Here is an 11987-nt window from a genome sequence, read left to right on the forward strand (position 1 = left end):
CTGGAGGATCCCACTTGCAGGACCGAGAGCACTCCGACTCTTTGAGGTGGAAGGAGTTGGTGGGTCCCAGGGCTGGGGAGGGGGAATGGGGGGTTAGTGTCTTGTGGGGAGAGGTTCAGTTTGGGATGATGAAAAAGTTATAGTGATGGATGGAGGTGGCAGGTGCAGAACAGTGAATGTACTGATTGCCACTGAATTCTACACTTCAGCGTGCTTACCTGTATCAGTCGGATGTCTATCTCCTTACAACAACAAGGAAAGTAGTGAGTCTGGAGGACGGGGCCATCACGTGTCCCAGGAAGGCCCAGGAACAGGGATCCTGTATCTTAGCTCTTGCTCTCACGCTCTGCCCCTTGCTGGGAGACGGAGCTCACAGGAGGCACTCAGTAAATGCCTGCTGAGATGCCGTGCAGGCCAATGAGAGCATAAGTGCACTGGGTGGGCACTGAGGGACCCCAACAGGACAGGCATCCAGACGAGTGAGCGCCCACATTTCACAAACACCAGCACGGGAAGAGCCACTTAAAAGCAAGGCAGGGGGGTGCTTGGGTAGCTGGGTCGGTCAAGCGTCTGCCTTCCACTGAGGTCATGATCCCAGGGTCCTGGGATCGAGCCCCAAATCGGGCTCCCTCCTCCGCGGGAAGCCTGCTTCTCCCTCTCCCATTCCACTGCTTGTGCTCTGTCAAATAAATAAATAAATCTTAAAAAAAATAAAATGTTTGCTCAGCATTGACACAGAAAAACATCCGACATAAGAGTTGGAGGCCTTCACAGCTGCAAATGATGCATAAGTGATCCAAACGCACCGACCACAAAGAGAGGAACTTGGACCCCCAGGCAGGCCTCCTGTGAGGGGGGGCGCTGGGGGCCCTGAACACGGCCGTGTGGGCAGTGCTGGGCTCCACAGTCTCCCTTGAGGGGACAGAGGTAGGAATCTGCTCTGACGGCTCTGCTCGGGGTGGCACCACCTGACGGAGTCGGGGTCAGCCCCTTACGAGTCCCGGATGTCTCGGTGATTCTTGGGCACGGCCACGAATCTCAGCTTCCTCATGACCCGGGGCCAGCCCAGCAGCTGCGGGTCCCACAGGTACTCTGGGGACAGCACCTTGGTGGGCTTGGGGTAGAGAAGGTACCTGTTCAGGTGGCTCTCGTCGTGCCACACGGCCTCGATCCCACTGGCCCAGTCGACCACCATCGCCTGGTGACAGGCTGAGGTCAGTCGGGAACCTCCACCACTGAACCCCCAGAAAAGCCTCCTGCGTAGTAAAAGTCACTCTGGGCCCTGGGGATGGCCCCTGGGACCACGTCCAGCACTCGTAGCTGAAGTCCTCATGGGCTGCCCTGTAGAAACCGGGGTGCAGGGTGCCGAAGAGGGGGGCAGAATCTCCACCCCCACATGGTCGCTGAACTTCATGTCCACTACATGCACACCAGGTAGTCCAACTTGCGGAGGGAGAGCCGCTGCGAGAAGTTGCTGATCATCTCCATGCGGTGCACGGACACATCCTGCCAGCACGGGGCTCCGGGGACCTCGAAGACCACCACCCTCCGGCCCTCCCAGAGCGGCACACGGGGCACGGCAGCCGGCCAGCCGGTGAAGACGTAGTAGGTGACCCTGTGTCCCACCGTGAACTGCTTCTCCGCCATCTGCAGGAACAGCTCCAGGAAGACCACGTAGCTACAGGGACGGGGGACAGGGCGGGAGGAGGGTCACTGCCAGAGGCTGGCGGCAGGACCCCAGAGCTCGGGGCCGTGCTCGTGTGCACCTTCATCATGGGGGCAGGCCCTGGGCTGCTTTAAGCCACAGCCACCCTCCTGGCCTGTCCTGAGCATGTCTGCCGGTGGGGCCTCCCTCCCTTCCATTCCCAGAGATGGGGGCCATCAGCACCCCATCTTACAAACGGGAGCCCGAGGCTTGGGAGGGTGGAAATCCGTGTAGCCCCACAGTCAGCATGCTGGAGCCAGGAACTCTCCCCCTGTGCTGAGCTCCCGGGCAAACCCTGCAGGTGCCCCCCCCCAGCCGCCCCCTGCAGGTCCTGTCCCCACCTGCCAGGAGTGGAGCACCTTTGGGCACAGCCGTCGTTTCTGTGCCCTACAGACCGGGTAGAAGAAGCAGGGCCGGCCACCTGCCCCTCTTGCTTTGAGTGGACTGTCGCTGGTCCCCACAGCTGGCTCCACCCTCTGGAGGGTCCCCCCTTGAAGGCTACTGGGCCTCTTGCTGACAAGGTCCTCAGTCAACCACTGGTATTCCTAGGAGGGGTCACCTGGAACTCCCCCAACCAGGAATCAGGTGCAGCCCGGGGGCAGGGAAGGGGAAAGAAGAGGGGGGTTGCTTAGGCCCCAGCCTTGAATCCAAGCGGGTAAGCTTCCGGATCCAGGTCTACATCTCCCCCTCCCCCAGCCCAACCCCCTCACATGGCTGGTGCCCCTGTGAGCGGTCTACCTGCCCCCCACAGTGGGGACAGCAGCTCCCCCATCGTCAGGCAAGTGTGGTGAGCCCCTCTGAGACTGGTTTTTTTGAGCGGGCACTGAGGCTACTTCCCTGGGCCTGCCCCACACCTGGCAGCTTAGTCAAGGGCTCACACGGGGAAGGCGGGCACTGCCTTGAAACGGGACAGGCACACAGCCCGCAGGCCCGAGTCAGATCACCAGGGGCAAGGCCAGGCCCAGCCGTTGTGAGTGTGGGTTCACGGCTGCTTCCCTCCGAGGATGCTGTCGGCAAGGGCTCCTTCATGCAAGCCCAGCACCTGCCCACGCCCCGGGGCCGCGGTCCCGGCCCAGAGGGGGACGCGTGAGGACCGCCTGTGCAGAGAGCGCTGGGACAGGGCTGGCCGCGGACCCTGGGCAGTGAGGGTCTGGTTGGTGATTTCAGTCCCTGGTCTCCAGGAACTGGAGGACGACTCTGAGGCGACCTGGGCCCTTCTTAGTCCCCGCACAAGGGGCCGAATGCCTCCCTCGCGATGGCCTGGGAAAAGGGTTGCACGGGCCTCAGGGCCATCCTGCGGGCCTCGGCTGAGCTCTGTGGGGGAAGGAAGCTCCGCCTGCCGCAGGCCCTGACCCCCGGGCTTTCGTGGCCCCCACGGCAATCCTGAGAGCCGATGCTGTCGCCAACCCCAGCTTCCAGAGACTCCGAGGGGCCAGGCCACTTGCCAGCAGGGTGCCCAGGGCGCTCCCGGGTCTGCTGGAGTCCCAGGGCCTCACTGCTCAGCTCCCTCTCAGGGGCCTGGGCTCTGGCACCGAGTGCTGTCTGACCTGGCTGTGCCCTCATGAGCCTCATCTTGTAAGGGACACACAGGAGGGGCCAGCTCGACAGGCATCGCCTCGCTACCAATCCACAGCGCACACGTGTCCCCCCCTTCCACTTCTCTGGTGGGGGGGCTCCCCAGTAGCCCGGATGTTGGGGTGCTCTGCCCCTTGACTCATCAGGAGAGCGGCCTGGGGTCAGGGCTGTGTCTGTCCGAGGGTGGTGGCAGCAGGCCAGAGCTGTCACCCTCTGTGATGTGCAGCCTCCTGAGAGGGGGCCAGGGGCTGCCCCCTCACTGGGCCCACAAGAGCCCAGTAAGACTGCTGAAAGCATGCACTTTCACATTAATCCCCAGGACGGGGGTCCCCTCACTCTGTGCTCAACACACACACACACACACACACACACACCTTGATGTCCCCCGTCTCTCCTGCCTCCCAGTCCCCACACTCTGTCATCTCATCTACTTACTTTTTGATAGCAAACACCGGTAGTCCGATGGTGAAGTTCCAGAGCTAGAACTGCTCATTCAGGATGTCAGTGTTGCAGGTCCCTTCCCAGATGATGGGGGCCAGCCAAGAGGTGAGGACAAGGACATCGTTCCTCCTGGGACACAAGAGAGCAGCACGGCAAATGCGAGCTGGGAGGAGGGTGAGCGCACCAAGGGCCCTGGTGCTCACCAGCCCCCCGGGACCTCCCCCTCCCCCCCATGCCTTCAGGGACCCACCAGGTGCACCCTCCTTCCAGAAGGACTTCACACTTGCAAGAAACCCAAACGCAAACCTGTGCAAATCCCTCCCAGCTCTAAGCAAACCTGGTCCCTGCTGGACCTCAGAGTGGGAGCTGGGATTTCCCAGCAAGGCCAGGGGGCCCTCCCCCGGGAGGGAGCAAGCCCCCCTTACACATTCTTTGGGGGGCAAGGGACAGAAAGCAGGAAATGCAAGGCACAGGAGAAAAGGACAGAATAATCTGTGGGCCCCAAATCCAGATCTCAGAAACAGGGAGAGGAAAAGAATCTGGCAATCGTGCACCCGCTGAGTTTTCAATCAGCCCGCCCTTCCGTGTCTACCTTAAATTTCCCTAAGTTTGAGAAAGGGAGGGGAAGAGAGGGAAGGGGAGGGGGGGAGACTTCAGTGAATGTGCTCACACGGGTGTTAGCACCTTGGGCTGGGGGTAAAGCATCCTGAAAATCACACAGCGTGATGTGAGTTTGCAGGGATGTGGCTGCGCCCAGTCAGTGGGGCTGGGGAGCTGCTGCAGGTGCCTGAGCTTCTGGGTCCTTCCAGGAGGAACCGTCCCCACAGGCTGCACCCCCGTGTCTGCACGCGCTCCTGAGCTGAGACCAAGCAGCTGCTGGTTCCAGACCGTGTTGGCACCTGAGGCCCCTCCCACCCAGGGGGGCTCCCTCCCCAGGCTCTGCACCCAGCTGCTTGCTCTTGAGGGTCTAACAAATCCTGTGCGGTGGTGCAGGTGCTGTGGGTCCTCTGAAGCCACTTCATCAAGGGCCACGCAGCCCTGTGTGTCTTGGAGACACTGATCACGGAACCGCCGAACAGGCTGAGAAAGAGCACAGGCCGAGGGCAGGCCCCAGCCGGGGTCTCAGGCCAGAGCCAGCGTCCACCCGCAAAATGGGAGGACGCCTTCAAGCTGCCCCTGAGCCCGGTACCGTCCGTCTACACTCACGGGACAGGCCTGGGCCAGAACTGCCCAGCTGAGCCTAGTCACCCCCAGGATATGGGGAGATGTGGGGGTCAGTGGCTGGGACGTCTCACACCATGAACTGGGCGGTTTGTGACCCACAGCAGGTGGCTGACTCTAGGGGAACAGACCCCAGAGGGGCTCGTAGGTTTGTCCCGGAAAGATCACTCTGGCTCCAGGAGGAGGATGGGCTCTGTGCAGCAGAGGACAGGGAGACATCTTGGAAGCTGCCGGAAAGATGGCAGGGCCTCCCCTAGAGCAGGGCAGGGAGCGCAGATACTCCATGGGGATAGACAGGTACCTAGAGGCAGGAGAGGCAGGCCTGTTCGGAGCAGTGTGGGGGGCGGGGGGGGGGGAGGCAAGGAGGATTGCCAGGCTTCCAGGTTGGGCTGGGGGAAGGCGAGGCCTTTCCCTAAATCAGGGACTTGAGAGAAGGAGCGGGGCAGGAGCAGGGGGTCACGGTGGGACAAACAGGTGACCCTGGAGGCAGGAGATGGGAGGTCAGAGGAGAGGTCGAGGCTGAAGCCAGACAGGTAGGGGTCCGTCCTCCCAGGGGACTCGTCATGGAAGTGGCCTGGCCACTCTGGGCAGAGTGGGGTGGAAGAGACTGAGGCTCAGATCACCGATGCGTCAGCCCAGGTGCGGGGCCAGCCCGTGAAGCAGCCCCCGCTGCCCCCCGGCACACAGCCAGTCCCCGAGGCTGTCAGGCATCGTGACCCTGCCTTCACCCCACTTACCCGGCCCCCGCTTCCCTGACCCCTAGCATCACGCTTCTCAGGCTCCGGCAGCCAGGGCTGTGGAAAGAGCCACCAAAGGCCACTGCTGAGGAGGGTGGGCCAGGGATGGCTGTCCGTCCATCCCCGTGCAAAGCAGGAGCAGGGCCCCCCGCGGGGAGCCCAGAGCTCCGTGGCGCAGCTGCAGGGGCTTGGGCAGGGCCGGGGGCAATTGTCCCCAGAGCCCGGGGACTCATCCCATCCACAGAGGTGGCAGGAGGGCGTCACTGCGAACAGTGCTCCACGTAAGCTCCCCACGCAGCCGGGGGGGCCCTGTGTGGACAGCACAGCTGAGGCTGACCCAGGGAGCGGGTCCAGCCGTGTCCCCAGCCCCCAGGAGAGCAGCCGCGGGCCTTTACTCCATAGTTCTAGAATCTTCTCCCTCTGGAAGCTAACAGCACGGCAGCTCCCCACAAGCTGGGGTTCAGTGGGAGGGTGTGTGTGGAGGGGCAGCTCATCAGTCCTGTCATGACAATGGGGGTGCTGGCGTGGGGGACAGCTCTGTTCCCTGCTGCCGCGGCTGCGTGCAAGGTCCGGCCCGGGATCCACGTTTCTTCCCCGAAGAGGACCCAGACGAGCGTTATCAGGAGGAAGGCCATGGGGCGAAGTGAGCAGCATTGTGTTCTTCCTGGAAAACAGCCGTGGGACCCGGGTCACTCCACTCTGCTCCTCCCAACCTGCCCACCTCCCTCGCGTGTGATTCACATCAGCTCCCATGGAGGCTGCCTCCCCCTGGCAGGTGCTTTGAGCATCCCGCCGGCATCTGGGCGACCTGATCAACACTGGCTTCTCTCTCACTCGCAGGGAGGGGGGCAGGGCGTTCCTCCCTCGCAGCACATCGCCCGGGCGTCCCCACGGATCCTAGAGGTAGGCAGGCCTCCCCAGGGCCTCTTTCCACCGAGCACCCCCTTTCCTTGGAGTCTGAAATGACGGCGCTGAAATGAGCACTAGAGGACCGCACTGAAGATAGGACAACGTGCACAAACATGCACACACCTCGCAGCCTGGCCCCAAAACACACGAGGCAAACACGGGCACGACTGAAGGGAGAAATGGTCCATCCTACAGGTATAGTTGGAGATTTCAAAATCCTACTTCGCCGTCAATAATGGAAGTGGTACTTAGACAAGCAGCAGATACAGAAGCTTGGACAACACCGCCGACCGATGAGACCGCCTGACAGCACCCACAACACTCAGTGCAGCAAACAGCAAAATGCACACCGTCCTCAGCGGGACACGGAACATCCTGCAAGGTGCAGCAAGTGCTCGGTCACAAAACAAGGAGCGATGCATTGAAGAGGATCGCTCTCACACAAAGCCCGCGCTCCGACCACAGGGAGCGAGATAAGAAGGGCAGTGACAAGGCACTTTGGGAACCCCACAAACACGTGCGAACGAAGCAGCAGGCCTCTCAATGACCGGCGGGTCCAAGAGGTATCTTCTGAGCTGCATGGAAAGGAGAGTACCACATGCCAACATTCATGGGATGGAGCCAAAGCCATGTTTGAGGGAAACTTAGACTGTAAATGCCTGGATACGAATAGAAAAAATCTCAAGTCGGTGCTTAAGTTTTGACCCTAAGAAACTACAAGACCCAGAAAGGGGACAACACAGTGAAACTGAAGGCGAGTTCTTCAGGAAGAGCAACACAAGTGGATAAAGCTTAGCTGACTGACCAAATTTAGAAGGTGGGGGGGGGGACAGAGAGAGGGAAGGGGAGAGACACAAAGCCTATAAAATCAGGAATGGAAGAGGAGGACTGACACCAGAATAATACAAAGACTAAAAGCATTTTAAGGGAACACTAGTAACAACTGCTTGCCGACAGTTGAGAGAGCTTAGATACGATGCAGGCATCCTTGAAAGACACACACTGGAAAACTTTCATTTTTTAAAAAATTTTAAAAGATTTTATTTATTTATTTACTTATTTATTTGAGAGAGTGAGCACGGGTGGGAGGAGGGGCAGAGGGAGAAGCAGATTCTCTGCTGAATGGGGAGCCCAACCCTGGATTCGATCCCAGGACCCCGAGACCATGACCTGACCTGATGGCAGACACTTAACCGATGGAGCCACCCAGGCGTCCCTGGAAACCTTTTACAAAAAAACACAGGACTATGTTTTTGTGACATTAGGACAAGCAGAGATTTCTTACATATGACACCAAAAGCACAATCAATAAAAGAAAAACTGATTACGTAGAGTCCATCAAAATTAAAACTCTTGCCTTCAAAAACAGCATGAAGAAAGTTCAACGACAAGCCATAAATCAAGAAAAAATATTTGCAAATCTTGTATCTAACAGGGACCAGGAATCCCAAATTAAGGAACTCTTAATACTCAACAAAGGAGACAAATACTCCAATTTCTTAAAAGGCAAGCATTTTTTTTTAAAGATTTTATTTATTTATTTGAGACAGAGAGAATGAGAGAGAGCACATGAGAGCGGGGAGGGTCAGAGGGAGAAGCAGACTCCCTGCCGAGCAGGGAGCCTGATGTGGGACTCGATCCAGGGACTCCAGGATCATGACCTGAGCCGAAGGCAGTCGCTTAACCAACTGAGCCACCCAGGCGCCCAAAAGGCAAGCATTTTTTACTGACCTTTCACCAAACACATTCACATGGATAATTAGCACATGGAAAGGTGCTCAACGTCTTTAGTCATTAGGTGAAGCAAATCAAAACCTCGGGGAGATACCACTTTCTATTCACAAATATGGCTAGAACAACAAGGGTTGGTGAGGATGTGGAGAAACAGAAACCCTCCTACGCTGCAGGTGGAGGCGTCAAATGGCAAAGCCACGTTGCAAGAGAGTTGGGTAGTCTGAAAATGTGAAACATACAATTACCATATGATCCAGCGACGTCACAACTAGGTGTCCACCCAAGAGAAATGAAAACATACGTCCACACAAACACTTGTATGCCACGTTCACTGCAGTGTTGTTCACAAAACTACAAAGAGGAAACGACCAAAATGTCCACCCAGTGAAGAGTGGATAAGCAAACCATGGTACGTCCATATAGTGGAAATACTCAGCAAGAAAAATAAACACGGATAACACGCTCCGACATGGATGTACCTTGAAAACATTTGTTCAAAGAGAAAGGAGTCAGATGCAAGAGATCACATATTCTAAGACTCCACTGATACGAAAAGTCCAGAAAAGGTAAAGCTATGGGGACAGAAAGTGGTTGCTCCAGGTGGGTTGGAACAGGGAGGGACTGCAGATGGGCACCGGGGAATTCTGGGGAACATTCCAAGATCGATGACACAACTCTGTAAACGGACTAAAAATAATTGAGTAGTGCAATTAAAACAGGTGAATGTTATGGTATATAAGTAATACTCTCATAAAGCTATTAAAAATAAGTGTCACCAGACAAGCACCTGGATGACTCAGTAGGTTAAGTGTCTGACTCTTGGTTTCAGCTCAGGTCATGGGCTCAGTGGGGAGTTAGCTTAAGGATTCTCTCTCCCTCTCTTTCTGCCAATCCCCCCTCAAATAAATAAATCTAGAAAAAAAAACAAACAGTAAGTGCCATCAATAGGAGAACACTGGCCCCTAAGCTCAAGGAAGAGAAACACTAGGTGCGTTCGGAGTCAGGCTCAGTCCAGACTGAAGGGAGGTTAGGCTCGTAATTCTGTGACCAGTCGGCTCCTGAGAGACATGCCACAAGGAGAGGAGAGCCAGAGCCTGGAGCCATGCCATTTTCCAGAACTCTTGGACATGGTTCTGTCTGTCCTCCACGGTGCAGGGTCTGAGGGTGAAGGAGTCAAGCACCTCGCGGGAGCCACCCACAGAGCAGCCCGGTCACCGCACACCCAGCTGACCGTCTGCCACCTTGACTGCCCTCTCCAAGGCCCTCCAGGACCCCTTCCTGCCTCTCTCTCAGACTGGCTCCTTTCCCAGCCCTTCTCTCCCCTAACATGCCCAGCTGATAATGGGGGTGCCTTCCCCCAAGCCGGGTCCTCTCCTGGCACGCCTGTACCCCAGATTTTCACACACTGGGGGCTCCCCATTCGTGTCTCCGAGGTCGCCTCCTCAGCTGGTGTCCTCCCCAACACTAGGCCTCCTGGTACTTATCAAATCTTTAAAAATATCGGTTGAATGAATAAATGAACAGATGAAGGGATGTAGGGAATCTGAGAATGGGGATTGTTTGCCAGGTTTCTCAAAAGACCTGAACTCAATCTTCAGGTTTGCATGGGGTCAGTCATGGGCCAGATGTCACTGGAACCACAGGGGTATGGAGACCAACGACAGAGCCCCTGCTCCTCAAGAGTCCCAGAGCAGGTAGAACACTGGTCCCTGTGGCCTGAGGTCAACCAAGACAGTGCAGTACTCTGTGAAATGGGGTTCAGGAGTGAACGATCAAGAAAGAATTCTTGAGATGTGTTTGGCTCAAAAAGGGTAGTTTTATTAAAGCACGGGGGTAGGACCCGAGGGTAGAAAGAGCTGCACTGGGGTCATGAGGAGAGACTGATTCTATACGTTCAAGTTGGGGGGTGTAATGGATAGTGTAAGTCACCAAGGAATTTGGAAGCAAGGTTTCCAGGACCTTGAGGGGCTAGCTGCGGTTAGGAAAAGGTCACTTACTCCTGTCCAGTAAAACCTTAGTCGTGAGACCCTTCAGAGGTATGTCAACGGTCATATGCTTGGGGGATGACTGCTAACTCGTACTGTGGGGGGATAGAGATAAAGGAAGTTTCCAAGGGGATTTTTACAGGATCCTGGGGGTCAGACTAATGTCAAACTAAGGCTGCCTTCTGCCTCTAGCAAGTATGAACATTGGGGCAGCTAAACTCCAGAGGAAGGTCACTCTGCCTGTCTCAAGGGCTTGTCGATGGGCTGTGAGTTGTAAGGAAGTTTGATTTTTTTTCTCTATTTCTTTTGCCACCGCAAGTACCAGAGGCATGAGGGACAGCCCGTGGGGAGACACGTGAGTTCTTGCCTTGACTGGAGTGCCGGATCCGCAGGTGTCCACATGGGTCACAACTTACTAAGCTGCACACTTTGTGTGTGGTTTATTGTGTCAATGCTGAGCAAGAATTTTTCGAGAAAAAAAGGAACAAACTACGATAAAGGAGGCTGAGGGCAGAACCAGGAAGGACGGGCTGCAGCTGAAGAGACCTGGATCCCAGTCTCCAGTCTGGCCCTTCTTGCATTATGACCCGGGAGGGCGACCCTGATCTCCTTAAACCAGTTTTGCCCTGGTAAAATGAGAAGCACACTCACCACCCGGCTTTCCTGAAGGTCAGTGACAGGAGCAGAGCCCCAGCTTACAGTAAACAGGAACAAATCGGGAGTGATTTCCGGGACAGCGGGCCTGAGCACCACACCCCACAACAGCTCTTTCCAGAGACTCCCGGGGCCTCGACCTCCTCCCCCAACCTCGGTGAGGCCTCTGCTCTACCTTAAGCCCCCAAACACTTGCCTGCCCTAGGACGCAGGTGCACGCAGTCTGGAAGTTAGAGCACCGCGAGCCCGGGGGCCACCACGCCTCGGCCACAGGCGGGCTTTCCGCATCTGAGCCGCGTTCTCCCGTGTTCTGCGCCCAGGCTTCAGTCCTGGGGGGTGGCCCCCACTGCGCCCCCTCGCAGCTGCCCACCCCAGCCCTGGCCGCACTGCCCCTCGCCCAGCCCCGAGCACCCCAGTGCAGGGAGAGGCCGCGGCGGGTGCACAGGGGGCGTCGGCAGGGCCCCCGCCCTCCGCTGGACCGGGACCGCCAACCCCAGGGATGCCCGCGGCCACCAGGCCTGCCACCCAGCACGCGGGTCCTAGCAAGCCCCCGACCTCCCACTGCAGCCTGTGGCTGGGACGCCCCCTGCAGGCCCTCAGGCGCGCTGCTCGTCATCCCCGCGGGGCCCCTCCTGCTGGGGGACCCATGGACCACCCCTCACCGGCCTGCGTCTGCGGCACGTTGGCCATGGCCCCGGGGCCCACGGAGACCTCCTCGCCTACTCTTGGTGCTGCCAGGGCCCCAGCCCCTCCGCGACCTTGCAACCTCGCGCCCTGGCTTCCCGGGGTCGGACTGGGGCGGCTCCGACGGCCCGACTCCCCAGCGCCCCACTGAGCGAGGGGAGCGAGAACCAGGGTCCGGAGAGGAAATCTCTGGGTGCCTGAGGACCCCACCAGGTGGAGGGAAGGGGCTTCCCGGCCCCGCCCGTGAGCACCAGCCCGGGTCCCCCGTCCCGCGCCCCGTGCCGGGTCCCCAGCTCGGCCAGCGCACTGTCGGGACGTAACTCGTAACCCGGGCCTGGGCAG

General features: G+C 58.1%; 1 protein-coding gene across 5 annotated transcripts in view; it reads right to left on the minus strand.

Moving 5' to 3' along the window:
- Positions 1 to 701: 701 nt before the first annotated feature.
- The window catches only part of SURF6 (surfeit 6), a 49678-nt gene continuing 38392 nt past the window's right edge, over positions 702 to 11987 (minus strand). For all 5 annotated transcript variants that reach the window (XM_064579139.1, XM_064579138.1, XM_064579137.1 and 2 more), the window contains 2 exons: positions 3716 to 6343; positions 702 to 1678 (listed from right to left, as the gene is read on the minus strand). The gene's annotated coding sequence lies outside the window, so the exon portion shown is untranslated. The remainder of the gene's footprint in view (positions 1679 to 3715; positions 6344 to 11987) is intronic.

Source organism: Mirounga angustirostris, unplaced genomic scaffold, assembly GCF_029215605.1.
Source record: "Mirounga angustirostris isolate CCGP_5_RB_7025 unplaced genomic scaffold, mMirAng1.0.hap1 SCAF_15, whole genome shotgun sequence".
NCBI lineage: Eukaryota > Metazoa > Chordata > Mammalia > Carnivora > Phocidae > Mirounga > Mirounga angustirostris.